The sequence below is a fragment of the Stegostoma tigrinum genome, chromosome 44 (assembly GCF_030684315.1).
Source record: "Stegostoma tigrinum isolate sSteTig4 chromosome 44, sSteTig4.hap1, whole genome shotgun sequence".
Lineage (NCBI taxonomy): Eukaryota > Metazoa > Chordata > Chondrichthyes > Orectolobiformes > Stegostomatidae > Stegostoma > Stegostoma tigrinum.
In genome coordinates, this window is record NC_081397.1 from 10,710,532 (window position 1) to 10,730,515 (window position 19,984).

General features: G+C 43.7%; 1 long non-coding RNA gene across 1 annotated transcript; it reads right to left on the reverse strand.

Annotated features, from left to right (window-relative positions):
- Nucleotides 1–1,585: 1,585 nt before the first annotated feature.
- Nucleotides 1,586–19,637, reverse strand: LOC132207067 (uncharacterized). The gene is made up of 3 exons (XR_009443292.1): nt 18,805–19,637; nt 7,353–7,464; nt 1,586–2,492 (listed from the first exon to the last, which is right to left on the reverse strand). It is a non-coding gene; the product is annotated as an uncharacterized LOC132207067 (long non-coding RNA).
- Nucleotides 19,638–19,984: the final 347 nt, after the last annotated feature.

Sequence of the window (19,984 nt, forward strand, 5' to 3'; positions counted from 1 at the left end):
CCCCGTTGTGACTGGGAACATCCTTTGTTGTTAGTGGGTACAGTCTGGATGGATCAAAAAGACTCTCCAGTACTGTGATACTCTTGTATTAAAGTTACATTCCTGATCACATGCCACCATCCAGATTTCATTTTTGCATCCATCGGTCAGGCCATTGATAATAGGATTTGGGACATCATGTTGCTATTGTACAGGACATTGGTCTGGCCACTTTTAGATTACTGTGTATAATTCTGGTACCTTAGGAAAAGGAAGGATATTATTAAATTGGACAGGGTGCAAAAGGGATTTGCAGGCCAATGAGACTAGTTTATTATGGAAAGCCCAGTTGGCATGAACAAGTTATGCCAAAGGGCCTGTTTCTGTACTGTGTGACTATTACTTTATTGTGAGATGCCACAAGCTTTCGAAATGAGCAAATTGACCAGGCATCTCAATTCAATGAAACTTCATTCGCAAGACTCTCCCTTATCACCACTCTGTTTCTTTCTCCCACTTTCTCCTCGATTCTCTGTCGCAAAGTATTACCCAGCTCCATCCTGGCATTCTGGGCTCAGCTTTCCAGTTGGACGTTAGTCCCTGCCCCCTGCCACTGGCCAAGGTACTTCGGAAGCAAACGTACAAACTTGGGGCAAAAAGCATTATGTACCTCTTTGACAAACAAAAATCCTGCCCCAAAACCTGTGGCTACAGGAATTCAACCAGTAGATTTCTCTCCATAAGCAATGACACATGATCGGGGGAGTTGGGGTGGGGCATTTTCCAGAGTTTATAGTTGAAACAGAGCATTCACAGGTGTAAGGCAAACTCTGTTTAAAAAAAAAAGTCAGAACTGCTTCGTATTTGGATGGCTATGGTACGTGGCAACAGTTAGACTGAAAACGTTCCGTTAAATGATTACACACAAAGCGTTATCGAGGTTGAAATCTCTTTTCCACAAACACAGCAGTGGCTGGATCAGTGGTTAGTTTCCAATCTGACAGATTTTTGTTTGGCTGAGATAATAAGGGGATGGGGCTAAAGGCAAGTTAATGGTGTGAAGGCACAGGCTGAAAGGTGGAACAGGCTCAATGGGTGACATAGTGGCTCAGTGGTTAGCGCTGCTGCTGCACAGTGTGAGGGATCCAGCTTCGATTTTAGCCTCAGGTGACTGTCTGTGTGAAGTTTGCACATTTTCCCTGTGATGGAGTGGGTTTCCTCCAGGTGCTTCTGTTTCCTGGTATGCTCCAATGGATGTGCAGATTAGACATGCCCCTTCTCCCCAACCTTTGAGAGAAGCCATTCCTCCTCATCTCCATTTTCAAGCTGCCCCAACCCCTTATCTTGACTTGATGTCATCTCATTGTAGATTTTCCCACATGAGGAAACATCCTCTCTCCATCTCCTTTGTCAATCCCTCAAATTTAGCATTTTGGATCCCTCAGTTGGATCTCCTCTGATTCTTCTGAAGTCCAGAGAGTCTCGGCCAAAACAGCTCAGTCTGTCTTCCCAAGATAAATCTTTGGAATTATTCAGTCTGTTATGGACAAGACTAGACCAGGCCAGACCCCCTCAAAGTATTTTCAGAAGGTAGTCTCTACCCTAACTTTATTTTTAAAAGCGAACGTGAAGTGCTTGTTTCAGATGCAATGCAATTGGGCAAACAACTCAATGTTAAACAAAACAATGGATTTAAACACGACAGTTCAAATGCAACAAAAGAAGGAAGAAATAAGAATAACTTAACTCTGTTGGAAATGTAACAGAACAGTAGATACAGTAACTATTGCTAATTAACTGATTCAAAATAGTAACATCCCATAAACACACTCCTTGACAAACATGTAAAATTGAGACACAGGTTCTCACGTGCAGAACTCCAATCCAGGAGGGTAAAGAGTCAACAGAAAATACAGAGACAGCAGGAGCCGGGAGACATCCACTGAAGCTTCAAAGGCATTTGAGACCCCAACAGCTTCAGATGCACGTGAAATGAAACAAAACCGAGAAATCCTGATCTGAGAGCTGGCCACACTCATTCAGCCTGGACAAAATAAAACTCAAGCTGTTTAGTCAAGCGGTCTTCACCAGCGAGCTCGACACCTCTCATTCAATCTCTCTCTCAAAAGAAACCAGGACAAAATAATCTCTTAAAGCTACAGTATCATTACAAAGCTCTTTATCTCCAATGACGTTGGGGTGGGGAGAGGGGCAAGGCTATTTGTTTTGTAATTACAACCACTCTCCAGATCAGCGACTATTCCTGTCTCAGAAGTGGACGTGGTTAGGGGGAGGGGGGGCTTTCCTCGATGGCTGCTTTGTGATGCATTAGATTGGTAACAGCGTGGGTTCAATTCATACACCGGATGGGGTTACCGTGAAGGACTCTCCTTTTGAATCTCTCCATCACCTGAGGCGCAGTGACCCTCAGGTTCCATCACCATCCAATCCCCTCTCTCCAACGGGACAGCAGCTCTAATGATCTGGTAAGACTGTGGTGAATTGACCATGATCTGTAATTGATGCACCAATTGCTTTTTAAAGAGTAAATATCGACAGAAAGCTGTACTTTGTACAAACCGTTATAGCGATCATGTATCTCTCTGAAGTTGACAGCTCACCCCCATAAAACCCACCCCCCAATGCCAACCTCCCACCCCACCCCGCCACCAGAAGATTAGGTCATTAAGTAGATGCAGACCACTTTGGGAAGTTGGAAATCTTTGATGAGATTCACTTGGCAGGACTGCACCTGGAAAATGAACAGATTCTGTTTGAAGCTTTTCATCTTGCATCAATCAGGAGAAGACAGCAAGAATGGCAAATTTCAAAATCTTAGCCGGATTATGGAGAGGGAGAGAAAGAGGAACAAACTTAATGTTGCAGGTGAGAAACACAAAGTTCTGGTGAAACTCAGCAGGTCTGGCAGCATCTGTGGAGAGAGAGAAACAAAGTTAATGTTTCAAGTCCAGTGACCTGTAATCAGGGTTGACCCTTTGAAATGAAAGAGCAAGCCATTCAGTCGTATTCATCGCTACAAGTTCTGAATAATGAAATGAAATGGGATGGATCACCCAGCATCGACCTAGGCACCGGAAAAGACAACAGACCTGAAACAGCCCTGTCAGCCCTGCCACGTCCTGCTTCCTAACATGTGGGGGCTCGTGTCAAAATCCGGAGAGTCAGCATTATACTCAGAATCATACCTTACAGACAATGTACCAGACACCACCATCACCATCCCTGGAGATGTCATGTCCCACCAGCAGGACAGACCCTGCAGAGGTGGTGGCACAGTGGTATACAGTCAGGATGGAGTTGCCCCGGGAGTCAACATTTATTTCGGACAACAGGAGGACATAGTACGCCCTAACACACTGACCACATTCCCTACATCAAGAACATATCAGAACAGACAAGAAGTCTCCTAAGACCACTAGGAATCAGGGGAGCACACAAGCCCACAGCCACTTTATGATAAATACTCACAATGATGAAAGACCGCATTCTCACAACATGCAAAACCAATGTGGTCGACAAAATACCAAGCAACAACTGCTGAAACCATTACCTTAGACAGACAGGAAGGAAACTAGCCATCAGGACACATGAACATCTGCTAGCAGCAAAATGGCACAATAAACTCTTCTTAATATTGGTACACTGACAGTGAAGGCCATCAGTTTAACTGGGACACGGTAACCATAGTAGTCCAAGCCAAACATAGACACACACGGGAATTCCAAGCAGCAGCCATTGAATTGAATTGGAAGAGGGAAATGTACACTGAGAGCTAACTGCTATATTGTTCATTTTGTTTCAAGGAGACACCGAAAGTTTGGACACTGGAACATCAATCTGTTTGTTACCGCATTACAACTGCTTAATGTCTGAGTGTGGTCCCTTCTGGCCTGGGTCTCTGGGGCAAGGAGCCATTCGCTCTGGGTCCAGCATTGTTCATACGAGGAGCATTGTCATTTCCTGTTTCTTTGGTGACCGGAAGTTCGGTGGAGGGACAGGTAATGGTGAGGAAGCAGAGAGGCTGCCGAAGGAATTGAACAGGCTCGGAGAGAGGGCAAAGATATAGCATATGGAATACAATGGGGAAAAGTGTGAGGTTATGCACTTTGGTGGGAATAGAGGCATCGACCATTTTTCAAAGGGGGAAGTCTTCGGAAATCTAAAGCCTTACTTCAGGAGTCCTACTTCAGGATTCTCTTCAGGTTAACATGCAAGTTCATTCGGCAGTTCATTTCAAGAGGGCGAGAATACAAGAACAGATGTACTACTGAAGCTGTATAAGGCTCTGGTCAGATCGTATTTGGAATATTGTGAGCAGCTTTGGGCCCTGTATTTCAGGAAGGATGTGCTGGCCTTGGATGGGGGTCCACAGGAGATTTACAAGATCCCAGGCTTGTCTGATGAGGAGTGGGGAGGACTGTGTGTCTGTGCTCAATGGAGCTTAAAAGGATGAGGGAGAATCCGATTCAAACTTACAGAATACTGAGAGGCCTGGATAGAGACCATGACATGAGGGGCACAGCCTTAGCATGAAGGGATGATCTTTTCGAACTGAGATGAGCAGGAACTTCTTCAGCCAGAGGGTGGCGAATCTGCGGAACTCATTGAATGTCTTTAAGACAGTGATAGATAGGTTCTTGATTGGTAAAGAGATCAAGGTCGAGGGGGAGAAGGCAGGAGAATGGGGTTCTCGGCCACAATCATATGGCAGAGCGGACTCGATGGGCCAAACAGCCTAATTTTGCTGTTATCATATGGGTCTTACATTGACTCTTACTGAGTGACCTGTAATGGATTACACACTTTAGCACCTCAGAATAAGAGCTTTCTGTCGCTACTGTCTGTACCACCCACATTAAAATGCGCTCAGGCAACTGATTGACCAATACAACTTCAGGGCTAGGAGCAGGAGGAGACCATTCCGCCTCTTGGGTGCCTATGGCCCCATTTGATACGGCACAGCTGATCCTATCTTGGCCTCAGATCCAGTTTCCTGCCCCGACTCCCATTCCCCATCATAGATTACAAATCTGTCTGTCTCCTCCTCCAACTTATTCAGTGTCCCAACATTCCCCACACACTCGGGAACAGCAGTACACACAGCACAGCAAATTCCCCAGATTCACATCTCTCTCTCCCTTGGAGAGAAGCCATTCCTCCTTATCTCTGTTTTCAATCTGTACCACCACCTTCTCCTGAAATGTTGAACTCTTGTGCTAGATAGTCCCACATGAGCAATCATTCTCTTTCCTTCTCCTTTCCATCTTATATCCCTCAGTTAGATCTTCTCTCATGCTTCTAAACTCCAGAGATTATTGGCCGAAACTGCTCAATCTCTCCTCATAAGACAACCCCCTTCCCTCAGAAAATGACATGGACAAAATCGCGTTACATCTAAATAGTATACTGGATGTAGAACACACATCCCAAAGGGAGCTAGTCACAGTGTTGGAGAGGTCTCCAGCGCCAGTAAAAGGCCCATCGAGCCTGTGCCAGTTAAAAACAACCACCTCACCATTCTCGAATTCCATTTCCCCAGCACTCAGCCCATTGCCTTGGCATCCCAGGTGCACATCAAAATCCATCTTCAATGTGATGAGGGTTTCTGCCTCTCCCACCTTCGCAGGTAGCGATTTCCAGGTTCCCCACCAGCCTCTGGGTGAAAACGTTGTACCTCATTGGTCCCTCCATCAAGGAGGAAACGTTTCTTCCTGCTCACCCAATCTATGGTCCCTCATCATTTGATACATCCCAATCGTGTCCTGCATCTCAATCTCCTCTGCTCTGACGATAAGAACCCCAGTCTGTCCAATCTCTCTCCATCACTGGCACTCTCCAGTGTCGAAAGCAACATCCTGGTGAATCTGCCTCTACACCCTCTCCCCGTGCATTTAGATACATTCTGTCATTGAAGTGTCTTTTCTTTTATTTACAGCTCACTGTGATGTTGCATCAGGCGGGAAACATGTAAGTTATTATGTAGTGAAAAAGCTGGCAGTTAATTTTTAACCTGCAATGTTATGTTTTTAGCAGGTGGTTCATGTAGAGTCACCGTTGTCTCCTTGCAGAGAGAGAGGGACAGGGAGAGGGAGAGAGAGAGAGGGAGAGAGAGAGAGGGACAGAGAGAGAGGGACAGAGAGAGAGGGACAGAGAAAGAGGGACAGAGAAAGAGGGACAGAGAGAGAGGGACAGAGAAAGAGGGACAGAGAGAGAGGGACAGAGAGAGAGGGACAGAGAGAGAGGGACAGAGAGAGAGGGACAGAGAGAGAGGGACAGAGAAAGAGGGACAGAGAAAGAGGGACAGAGAAAGAGGGACAGAGAAAGAGGGACAGAGAAAGAGGGACAGAGAGAGGGACACAACAGCAACAAGTGTTTTACTGTTTAACCTGAGGGTCACCACATCTAAGGCAAAGGGCGACGATCATTCCCAGCAAACTCAACCAGTGCAGAAACTGAACCACACGCTTTCAGCACGACCAGACAGTCAACTGAGCTAAGCAAGCCCTACACGGCAAAAACACTGGGCAACACGGTGGCTCAGTGGTTAGCACTGCTGCCTCATATTGTCTGTGTGGTTTCCACCGGGGGCTCCAGTCTTCTCCCATTGTCTAAAGGTGGATTGGTCATGCTAAATTGCTCATAGTGTCCGGGGTGGGTACATTAGGAAGACTAACCATGGGAAGTGAACGGTTACAGGGATCGGTTACAGGAGTGGGTCTGTGTGGGATGCTGTTCAGAGGGTTGGTATGCACTCAATGGGCTGAATGGCCTACTTCTACAATGTAGGGATTCCACTGATGTCGATGTTTGGCTCAATGGTGTGGGGCAAATTATACTGACCTGAACACCGCACTTTGATATGATTCATTTGCAATTTCTGAAATAATGGGGAGGCAATATCCTATTCTGTCAGATGGCTGGGATATACTGTGAGGACTTGAATTTAAATCTTGCTGTGGCATGCGGTGGATTTTGACTTCTACTTTGAACAAAACAGATCTGGAGTTAAGACTCTAATGATGACCATGGTAAGAAGCAAAGAACAATCTGGTTCACTAGTGAAGACTAACATGAGAAGTTATTTCTTCTCTCAGAGAGATAAGAGACTTTGGAACTCCATGCTGCAGGGAGCTGTGTGTATTTGTGGCAGCAGGGGGAAGGCAGATTTAAGGCTGAGATTGACAGATTCTTGATCAATTGGGGAATCAAAGGGAAGGGCAGGAAAGTGGACATGAGGAATGTTGGATCAGCCACAGTCCTATTGAATAGTGGAGCAGGATCGAGGGGCCGAATGGCCTACTCCCATTTTTGTCTCTGATGGTTCTTATGGGAGCAAAATCTGCCATTCTCACCTGATCTGCTCTGCACGTGACTCCTAACCCTTTGCAAACTCCTCATTGCCTTCAGGCTGAGCACGTTGATCCATTGAAGGATATTTTGAGATTGGCATCCACTTGCCACATCCTGTTCAGAGTACAGAGAAATAACATTCGTCATAATCCGTTTCAACGTTGTTCCAACTGTGTGCTTTTCTAAGAGGAACTGGTCTGTGTAACAACCCCAGATGTTCACAGCTCATGCCATAAACTCTCAGTGTCTTCCAGATAAAGTTTGTTATTCTCACCATCCACTCCCTCCATATCCCCACGTTCACCACCCACCCCCTCCGAATGTCCAGTTTGTAGACTCAACACTGAGATGATTGAAACAGTTTAATGTAGATCAGAGTGACATGATCTGCTTTGGGTGCAAAACCAGGAAACCGGGTTTTTATCCGCCGGATTGGGATGTCGGGGTGCTCCAAGACCTGGATGTACCTCATACACCAGTCACTGACAGTGAGCATTACAGGAGCAGCAGATGGTGAAGAAGGGAAATGGGATGTTGGCCTTCATAGTGAGAAGGTTCCAGTCCAGGAGCAAGGCTGTCTTGCTGCAATTGTACAGGGAGAGACCACTTCTGCTGTATTGCGTCTGCAGTCTGGGGTCTCCGTCTCTGTGGAAGGATGTACTGGCTATGGAGGGAGTGCAGCTGAAGTTTCCCAAACTGAATCCTGGGATGGCAGGTCTGATGGACAAGCAAAGACTAGATTGGTGAGGATTATATTCACTGGAGTTTAGAAGATTGAGGGTCGATCTCATAGAAACCTGTGAAACTTCAATGGGACTTAATCGGGGTAAACACAGATGTTGCTGATGGCTGGAGTGGGGGCTGAGGGCACGTGAGTCCACACTCAGGGGGTCACAGTCTAAAGGAGATGGGGAAGGGCTGAGGGTGGGGAGAAATGTCTTCACCTAGAGGGTGGGGAGCCAATGGGATTCTCTGTCACAGAATGTAGTCGGTACCAGAGCAGTGAATGTTGTTCAATTAGTTGCATGGAGTTCTTAGGGGCAAAATGTCTTGTACAGCCACATCATAACATCCCAACTCCTACATTCAGTGTTGGAACTGATGAAGGCAACTGTTCCAAACTTGCCGTCCGCCTGGGACTCCACTTTATGGAACTATGTGCCTGCACCCCTCAATACCTCTGTTTGACAACACTCCGCAGGGCCCTACCATTAACCTGCCCTGGTTTGCCTCAGCAAAGATGCAACATCTCTATATTTGTCTAAATTAAACTCTACCTGCCAGTCCTCGGCCCATTGGCCCAGTTGATCAAGTTCCCGTTGTACTCTGAGATAACCACCTTCACTGTCCATGAGGCCACCGATTTTGCTCCTGCTCCTCATTTACTATGTTTCTGTATTGTCCTATTTTCAGGCTGAGCAAGCAGACCAGCAACCATCCTGCATCACATACACCACCCTGAGGCACACAGATATGCGAGGGGATGAGGAACCAGGTCAAGGTGAAGAGGGAAATGTTTCTGTCAATCTTCCGTGGACATTGTGAGACAGCACAGAAGAATCCCTTCAATGCCTCACAAATTGATGGATAGTAATTGTTCCTTCCAGAAAATAAGGGGGAGAAGGAAGAGAGGACAGAGGAGCGTCAAGTTTCTGCAGCTGAGAAATGGCTAAGCTTTGTTCCCATTCACTCAGCCAGACATCAACTCCAAACATGAATTTGCCTTGAGAAGCCATCGGAATAACTGTCTCTCACATAACTCTGAGTGGGCCAATTTCTTCTGCTGTAACATGATCTGATCCATGATCGCAGGGGTTTGACATTTTGTGCTGTCCATTCCTAACTTGAATATCGATTTAATCTCCTGGTTAGTGGGTCAGGACAGATGACATAAAGAACTGAATCTACTCTGCATTTATTTTATAATTGTGGTGAGCTGGAAATAATTCTAGGCAGGATTGTTCTCCAGCCCCATCTACATTACCCTCTAAACTTCATCATTTTCAAATATATATCCAGCTCTCTTTTCATACCTCACATGGAATCCACCTTCACCACTCTCCCAGGCAGCGCATTCTAAATCCTAACAATGCTCCGAGTAAAGATGTTTCTACTCATCTCACTCCTAGCTGACTTGGTGACAATCTTGAAACTGTGACCCCTGGTTACTGACATAGTGTAAATAGAGTATTGAACTTCACTCTGTCAAAATTCTTCACAATTGTGAACACCTCCATAAGGTTTCCTTTTAATCTTCTCTGCTCCAAGGGGAATAAGCCTGATTTCATTAATCTTTCCTTGTCAGTAAAATCCTGCTATCATTCTAGTAATCTTCTTTGAACCCTCCCCAGAGGCTTCTTCCTTAAATAAGGTGTCCAGAACTGAACACAAATCTAGTCTGAGCAATGTGGTCTTAGCAATGATTTGTAGAGGCGTAGCATTACATCCTTCCTTTGAGACTCAATGCCTCTATTTTTAAACTCAAAGATCCTTTGAACCTGCTTCACAACTGTTTCAACTTGCCTGGCCACCTTTAGAGAATAATGCACATGAACCCCAAGATCTCTCTGCTCCAATACTCCCCTCAAAGCTGTACCCTTAAGCTTGTTTTGTTTCTATGTGTCTTTATTCGCAAAATGCACGAGCTCATATTTTTCTGCATTGAAATTTATCTGCCAGGTCTCTGCCCATTTGGCCAACTTGTCAATGTCCCTGTGAAGTCACTCAGTATCATCCGCACAATTCACTCTTCTCCCTGGCTTAGTATCACCTGCGCATTCAGAGATTTTATCCTCAATACCCAACTCCAAATCATTTCTATAATCAATATATTTATCTACATATACCTGTCAGTTTCTCATATGTAAACGTATGACTGTATTTACCAGCCTGTATCTGTTAGTTTTTGCTCTGAGAATTGAGAGTGACAACATTAATCTGTATCTGTCAGTTTCTGTTGTGTGAATATGAGTTCCCAGTCTATGCCTCTCCGTTTCTGCCTTGTCAGTGTGTAAATGTACTTATCGAAGTACACCTGTCAGTTCCTGCTTGGTGAATGTGTGAGTGCTGTTCCCAACATGTACCTGTGAGATTCTGCTCTGTAAATAGGAGAGTCTAGTTAACAGACTATACTTGTCAGTTTATGCTCTGTGAAACTGGGAGTGTAGTTATCATTGCGTATGTCCGTTTTAGCTTTGAGAATGAGGGTGAAGTTATTCATCTCTCCCTGACAGTTCCTGCAATGCGAATGCATGACTGACATTAGCAGAAACCAAGAGAGACTGATAACTACAGTCACACCTTTACATTGTAGTCAATGTGTTGTCATCATTTGTGTGTTTCTGCAATATGAACAAGTGGGTGTAGTTATCAATCTGTACGTGTCAGTTTCTCCTCATGTATCAAAATGGCTAAGTCTCTGAAGGCCAGTATTATTCTCTGTGACTGTACAAATCACTCTGTGATAGTTATTGTTAGGGTGTTGAGGCTGGCTCTTAATCTCTTCTGCATTGTGTGATTTATGAGTTGAGTGTCAATCCGTGTGGTAGGTGAGGGGGGGTGAGGAAGTTCAGGACATGGGGTGATAACAGGAGGGGAACTGCTTTATTCTGAGAACCATTCTGACAAATGGTCACATATTTCCTATTTGGTCAGACAGCCTGAGATCTGTGGTACCACTGATTAAACTGTTTGTTTCTCACCAAAAACAGAATCACAGATATGGTACAGCATAGGAGCAGACCATTCAGCCCACTGTCTCTGTACTGGGAATTTTTTATGCATCAGTTCCGCAGTAATTGTTAGGAATGTGAACTTCATCTACTCATTGTCAGCGTCTATTTGTAAAGGCCAATATGACATAAGTTCTGTGGGTATCTGGCTTTTCATAACGATCGTGGCAGTTTTGATGTGTTTCCCACAGTCTCAGGGAGAGTACATGGATCTCATTCTCGTATGTTCAGTTGTGGTTTGTGTCAGAGTAGTAAACTCTGTCAAACTCTTTTCAATTGCACTCAACTGCATTGCATTTCAGTCTCAGTTTGTTTTTACATTGTGCATGAGGTTGAGTGTGCAGTAGAATCTATCTGTCACTACTGGGCACTGTAATAGTCCAATATCCTCAGGTGTAATCAGAGATTTTGAGAGTCAGTTCATATCTGGAAATTACTGAGAGGCCGTACTTCATTCTTTTCCTTTTAGCATCCACTGGCTGTGTGTGAGTGAGTTTTCCCTCGTGCTGCCAGTCTGTATCTCAGTTCCCGTCTCCTGTCGTGAATGGGAAACCACCGAAGATCTTCAATTGTTGGTGCCTGTGGGAATCATGTGCAAGTGAAAGGCAACACACTGCTACAGAAGGGACTCTGTGCTGTTCCTCAGATTCAAGACTGGAAACACAATGGGCCTTTGTAACTTGTATAGTGTAGAGTTGAACGGGGATTAATGATGTAAAGTATTGACTGTCAGAATAACATCCGTTTCTTTTTCAGTGTGTAGTGATATGCTTTTCTGAGTAATGCTAAAGTAGCAATCAGTGTAAACTGTGAAAGCCAATGGCAGTGAACAATTCAACTGCATTGCAGCTGCCTGACCACACAGTGTCGCTTGGACAGAAAAGACAAACGGGGAACTTATTCCCTGATGTAGACAGGACATGACCCTGCTCTGTGCCGTGATGCTGGAAGCAATTACTGGTACTCTTGTGTTGTTCTATGGGAGGGAAGTGGAAAGGAAAAGGAAGTTTATTTTCTGTCTTGCAGTGCAGCAGATTTAAAGTGTGAAACTCAATTTATTGAACAATCAACACTGTTCAACTCTGCTTTGAAACAAAAGGAGTGTTTCACAAACCTACCAAGCAAACCAATTTTGTCTATTTTTATTTTGTGCACTGCTTTGAAAGGTAACCATTTGATTAAACTGATTTATTGTGAAAATTGTATTCAGATATCTTGGTATTTCTCTGCAATACATTCTAGGGAGGGCCAGGAGGAATGTCAGGCTCTTTATAGAAAATTGAGATTAATTTTGAAAGAGGTACTCGAGGTTTCTTGCTGGACTGAAAAAGACAAAGCAAATTCTATTCCTGAAAGGTGAAGAAAAGGAGAATGACGTTGCGATAAAGGTGGGGATGGCAGCTTCTCTGCTGCTATCATACATTTATGTGAATGAAATGTTGAATGAATGGGATGAGAATTCTCGGTGCAGACTCAATAATGTGAAGGACTGCAGGCCTCTCTGACAATGGTTCTGTGAGTCGAAATCATTCCAGATGTGATAGTTTCTGTTGCTTGCAATGTATACGGTATTGCATGGCTATTATATGTTGGAACGTGTGTTGGAATGGTATATATATTTGATAGTGAGAGAGAGAGAGAGAGAGAGAGAGAGAGGAGGGTGCAAGAGAGGGAATGAGAGTGTATATTAACAATTCTCTCGTTGTCAGTCTTTTTGTGACTATTGTGACAAATATTCATTAAAATAATAATTCTGTCTGCCTGTTACTGCTAACTGAAATGTTTGCTTCAATATCTGTACTCCATATCTACTTCCCATGTGGTTGGTCAAACTAACAGTATCATCTATTTGTTCACTTCCCTGTAACACTAAAAGTACCTTTACGAAATGCAGATTTCATGCTGTTCCTGTGTAGATATTTTGGATGAGGATTCAGTCTGTCATTCCTCCAAAGTGAAATTGTTTAGAACTGGGTGGCTGGAAGTGACAGTACAGATAAAAGATATACACTGGTATTTCCTCAATGGTGTTTGACTCTTGGTTAGAACACATCTCGCTGGAAATTGCATTCAATGTGTGAGATTGAATCTGCTATCACTGTGGCTAGGATATTCTATGCTCTGACAGTGTAACATACCTGGTGGTTGTTGTAAGATGCTGGTCACAATTGGCTTTGTACTGAGGAAACACTAAATTGTCCTGGTCCTTCAAGTATTGGCCTGGAGGAAGAAGGAATACCTCCTGTAAACTAACATCAGTTGAGGTTGATCACATTGATATTGCCAATGTAACATTCAGTTAATTATTCATTAGGATTGTTTGTTTCGAGCTACTTATTTGAACAGAACCACGGTCTGATTCTGCTCCTAGCCTGAGCTGCTCCTTGTCTATTTTTTTTTCTTAAAATTCGAATACCCGGTTGAGTGAGATCCAAAAGCTAACCAACACTGATACAGCTGCATGAGTGGGACTACATACTGCAAGTGGGTATATGGATATGTGAGTTTCGTTATCCATCTATATCTGTCAGCTCCCACTTGTTGAATGCGTGAGTGTCGTTACAAATATGTACCTGTCAGTATATGCTCTGTTAATTTTTTTTAATAAATTCAAATGTAGCGAGAGACAGTGAAATGCTCTGTTTACGAGCAGTACAGGCCGATCACAGTCAGCAAGGATGTACAGAACAAAACAACTCAGAGAGGAATGCAGGTTACATTTCACAGGGTGCGCACTCGGAGAGATCAACATTGGCAAGATGATCATTATTTGAGGCAAAAGAGTCCATTCATCAATTTAATAATGAACAGGAAGAAGCTGCCCCTGAACCTGTTCGGGCTTCTGTATCTTCTGCCTGATTCAAGAGGTTGTAGGAGATTATTCATCCCTGGAACATCTATACAACAAAACCACCTACATCAGACTCCTGCTCATTGAACGCGGAGCTGTAGTCAACACTGTTAACCTGTGCAGACTGATCTCAAAACTCTGTGACCTTGGTCTCGGCTCCACCCACTGCAACTGGATCCTCAAATTTCTGACCCATAGACTGCAATCAGTGAAGACAGACAACTGCATCTCCTCTACAATAACACACAACACTGGAGGCCACCCGCCAAGGATGCAACCTCAGGCCCCTACTGTACACCCAACACTGTGGGGCCAATTTCCAAATGAACACCATCTACAAGTTTGCTGATGACACCATCATAGTGGGACACATATGGAACAACCAGGAGTCAAAACCCAGAAGGGAGATAGAGGGCTTGATGACATGGTGCAGTGAAGGCGACCTCTCTCTCAATGTTGGAAAAACTAAAGAACTGACCATTGGCTTCAGAAAGAATGGGGGAGAACCACCATCACCGCCGCCCTGCCCCGCATCCCCCTGCCCCACTCCCCCACCCCCATCCCGCCCCCACCCCACCCCCTGCCCCACCCTCGCTTCCCACAGAATCCTTGGATAAATCCCATCAGACCCAGGGGAATTACCTATCTTCACCTTCCTCAAAGTTCTTGGCACATCTTCCTTCCTAATATTGGAAGGCTGGAAGAGGTCAGACTGTTTCATACTGTTAAAAAAAATCCTTAAGAATCCTCCGATCCTTCAGCCACTTCACTTCAATCAATGACCTCTGATTTTTGAACAGTTTCTCCAAGGGAAACAGGTTCCTCCTGTCTATTCTGTCTCTTCTTTTCACAGTTTCGTTTTCTTCAATCATGACACCCCTCAGCCTCCTCTATTCCAAGCAATATAACTCCACCCTCTGCAATCTCTCCTCGGAGCTACAATCTCCAGCCCTGGCAACATTCTGGTAAATCTCCTCTGCATTCCCTCCACAGCAATTACATCCTTCCTGTAATATGGTGACCAGAACTGCACACAATACTCCAGTTGCAGCCTCACCATTTCCGTACACAGTTTCACAGTTATATCCCTACGTTTGTATTCCATACCACTGTCAATGAAGGGGAACATTGTACATGCCTTGTTTATAATTCTAAATGCCCGTACTGCTACCTTTAGGGACCTGTGCGCCTGCACACCAGATCTCTCACTTCATCTACCGTTCTCAATATACTCTCAATTATTTTCGATTCCATTTACTGTTTGAGCTTCCAAAGTGCATTATCTTGCACTTATCAGAGCTGAACTCCATCTGCCACTTTCCTGCCAACTCCACTAAACTATCTGTACCATTTTGCATCTTACAATTATCCTCTACACTACCCACTACATGGCCAAGTTTGTGTTGTCTGCAAACTTCTCAAATAAGCCCACCACATTCAAGTCCAAATCATCAACGCAGAAAACAAACGGCAGGGGTTCCAACACTGAGCCATGCTGAGCACCACTTGAAACAGCTTTCTATTCACAAAGGCAGCAATCAACCACTACATTTTGTTTCCTGTTACTGAGCCATCTTTGGACACAATTCAACATACTGCCCTGTATCCCAGAGGCTCTTACTTTTTGGACCAGTCTACCATGTGGCACTTTGTCAAATACCTTACTAAAATCCATACAGATGGCATCCGATGCACTTCCCTCACACATTCACATCACAGAAACTGACAACTATAGACTGATAACTAAACTGATATATCCACATTGTAGAAACTGACAGAGACTGACTGATAAATATGTTTACATATTCACACAGAAGTAGTTAGTCACTGCCTATTTCTGCGATACAAGTATGAGCTTATTTATCAATCTGTTTATATTAGTTTCTGCCATGTGAATGTTTGAGTGCAGTTATCAGTTATCTGTCAGTTTGTGCACTGTGCATATGAGAGTGCAGTAATTAATCTCTAGCTGTAAGCATCTGCTACTTCAAAACATGAGTATAATTATCAATCCTTACCTGTTAGGTCCTGACATGTGAATGCATGAGTGCTGTGATCAATCTGTTCTTGTCCTTGTGCTCTGTGAAATGTAGTTTTAAAATTTGTCCCTGTCAGTCTGATATGTGAATGCATGAGTGTATTTACCACTCTGTACCTGCCGGTTTCAGGTCTGGGAATATATAAATATAGTTGTCAATTTTTATCTGTCAGTTAATTCTTTGTCAATATGTGAATGATGTTAGCTGGAACTAACTGATAGCAAGTGATATGTTAATATGTGAGTGCAGTTCTGGATCTGTACCAATCAGGTTCTGCTCTTTGAATATGATTTCAGTTATCAATTTATGCCTGTCAGTTTCTGCTCTGTCAATCTTGGAATATAGATATCAATACATAATTGGCAAACTCTGTTCTGTGAAAATTAATTTAGTTATTCAAACGTACTGTTCAGATGATGCCAAATGAGCCTGGGCATGATATTTTTATTCTGTCCATGTCAGTTTCTGCTATGTGCTTATGTCAATGTCATTATTATTCTGCACCTGTCAGTTTCTGGTTTGTGAATGTGAGGATTTAGTTATTAATCTCTACCTGTCAGTTTCAGCTAAAAGAATGAGAGTTTCACTGCTGATTTCTGCCTGTCAGTTTCTGCTCTGTCTATGTGAGTTTAACAATCAGTCTATTCCTCTCAGACTGCTGTGTGAATATGTTTGTGTAGTTATCAATCTGTACACTTTCAGCCTCTGCTTTGTGAATATGTTTGTGTAATTCTCAGTCTATCACTTGCAGTTTCTGTTATGTCAATATATGAGTTTAGTTATCAGTGAATACCTGTCAGTTTCTTCTGTGTGAATATGTACATGTCATTGTCAATCAGTACCTACGGCAGCAGATGAGTGTAGTTATTGCTCTATGCCTGTCAGTTTCTGCTCTGTGCATCGGTGAGTGAAGTTACCAATCTGTCCCCGTCAGTTATTTGAAACCAAGACTATTACAAACAATCATTCTGCTTTGGGAATGTGTGATTTTACCCATCAATTTCCACCTATGAGTTTCTGGCTTTGAATAGGCAAATGCATTTATCAATGTGTACCAGTCAGTTTTTATTCTGTGAATTTGTGTCTAACAACATTATTCTTGCTGTCAGTATCTGCAACATAAATGTGAGGCTGCATTTCCCCATCTCTCCAGTCAGTTTCTGCTGTGTGAATGGCCAAGTCAAATTATCAGTCCATGTCCGTTCCTGTTATTTGAATGTGAATATGTGATTCATCATCAATTTTCTTTTGTGTGTTTCTGGAATGTGAATGAGTCAGTGTAGGTATCAATCTGTATCTGTCAGTTTCTACTGTTGTGTATCAATGTGCCTTGATTCTCTTGCAGCCAGTAATATTCTCTGTGACTATGCAACATATTCTGACATAGCTAATAGGACATTGAGGCTGGGTATTAATCTCTTCGGCATTTTGAGACTTCTGAGTTCGTTATCAGTTGGCAGGATCTAGGAGGGGTCATATAAATGGGACTGGTTTCCTATGAGAACCATTCTGAATCAACAACACAATTTACAGTTTATGTGCTGAGTATGGGTTTTATATACCGATCGTATCAGATGCTGATTCTCTGTCTCAGTACGGGATTTGTTTTTTCAGGTTTCCGTAGATTCATTTTTTTTGTATTGGGCATTGTTCGTGCTCTTTCTTAAAGATTTTGTTCTGCACCTCTCTGTCTATTTCTATGTTATATTTTTAAACTAATACTCTATACAACAGAATATCATTTACGTCATTACCAGGATCAGAATCAAGATAAGGTGCAGCGTGGAAGCAGACCATTCAGCCCACTGTGCTTGCACTGGGACATTCTATTCTGCATACTAGTTTCCACTAATTGTTGGAATTGTGAACTTCTTCCACTCACTGCCAGTGTCTGTTAGTGCCAATTTGACATTAGTTCTCCAGTTATCAGCATTTGAATAGCTGCAGTGCTAGCTTCATGATGTCTGCAACCATCTCAGGTACAGTAGATATTCACTGACTCTGTACGATTAATATTAATATTACACTGGGATTAATATTACACTGACATTTGTCCGTACCATGAGGACTAACATGATTGTGCTGTAGGGAAGGTCGAGATGAACATCAAGCCCTTTGTCGAAAATTGAAACAAAAAATTGAAAGAGATACACAATGTTAAAAAAGAAATATTTACTCCTGTAAGGTGAAGAAATGATAAGGGTGAGGATAGCAGTTCCTCTTCAGCCTCCATACATTCATGGAAATAGAATGCTGGCTGATTGGGATTTTAAAAGTTGTTCACCATTTTAAAAAAATGGTGTGGATGCAACGGGCTGATGGGCCTTTCTCTTGTGCTGTAGAGTTCTGTAACTTGAGGGTGTTAGTGGAGATCATTTTGAGTCTATCATTTTCTATGATTTGCAGTGAACACAAAACAATTTAGTTGTTCCACATTGACTGAAGGTCTATGTTACAGAGTGTGTGTGTGTGTGTGTGTGTGTGTGTGTGTGTGTGTGTGTGTGTGTGTGTGAGAGAGAGAGTGAGAGGAGGAGAGAATTATTCATCAAAGGATTAATTCTGTCCTTCTCAGTCACTGATAAACTTCATATAAACATGTTTCATCCACTTTAGTAACTCTTGGTGCACAGGTTCTTCCCATTTCTGTACTTAACATCTCACTGAGGTATGACTTTGAAACTATGTTACAGCATGATCTATTGTTTGTCTTGATTGTAACTTTGAAAATGCCCTTATTCAATGCAGATTTAATGCTGTTCCTGAGTGTCTATTTCGGATGACCAATCAGTCTATCCATCTTCAAAACTTGTGTCAACGTCAATGGGCTACATACCTGCTGATTGTTAGCAGTAACTGGTCAGACTTGGCTTTGCACCGAGGAAATAGAACATCATCCTGGTCCTTCAAGTATTTGCCTGGAGGAAGTCAACATACAGAAAGTCTGACCGTATTGAAGTAATCAACATAACATTAAGTTCATAATCATTGGGACGTGTGTTTGTTTTTAAAAGAAGAAAACTAACAAATTGAACAGAACCAGAGGCTTTGTTCTCTGTTCTCCAGATCTGCTCCTTTTCTGGGGATTCTCATTGTACTTTTTTTCCTGAAATAATTCGAAATCACATGAGTGAGGTCCAGAAACTGAGCAACAACTGTACTTTCATAAATGGGGCTATCCGAAGGAGCAGGCATGCATACATACACAGTTCAATATCCGGCTCCCAACACACTATCTGTGAAAAGGAAGAACAAAGGGCGCTATTTTAAATATTTCAGGTGAGAAATTTAACCTAGGGACTCAATTAACTGTCCTTTTCAGGGTTATAACATGCCTCTAGTCTGTGTTTCCACTGTTCACGGCACTATGTCCAAAAACAGCGCGAAATTGAAGCCGAACAATGAATTTCCAGAGATAATGGGAACTGCAGATGCTGGAGATTCCAAGATAATAAAATGTGAGGCTGGATGAACACAGCAGGCCAAGCAGCATCTCAGGAGCACAAAAGCTTTCCATCAGTGTTTAGAAGACTAAAAGCTACAAGCCTGACCCCCAGCAGCAGCTTCTTGCCGCTGTGTCTCCCTCAACAGGCCCACACACAGCCCGAGAAAAGCCTCTCTCTCCCCGCCCACAGGCCGCTCACTCCAAGTTCCGGGACCAGTTCCTGCTCCGCTCCGCCTCTTACCAACAGCCCACGGTTCTCCCTGAACGGAACCCGAATCAATGCCGGTCTCGGAGCCCCCTCTGTGTCCCAGACTCACATCTCGATGCGCTGCTGGAAGGAGCCTGCTGTTCCCTCGCTTCCCTGGGCGCTGGTCTCTCCATTGCGGCCTGTTTCAAACTAACCTCTTCCACTCACTGACTCAATGCCCCTCAATGGCAGCGCTGGGAGAGGGCCTCACGCATGCGCTCCTCTGGGTTGTGTGTGACAAAGGGAAATGCAGGCTTGCGGGGAAATGGCGGTGCGATGGGTCTGGGAGGGGATGCTGTTCAGTGGGTCGGTGTGGAATTTTAG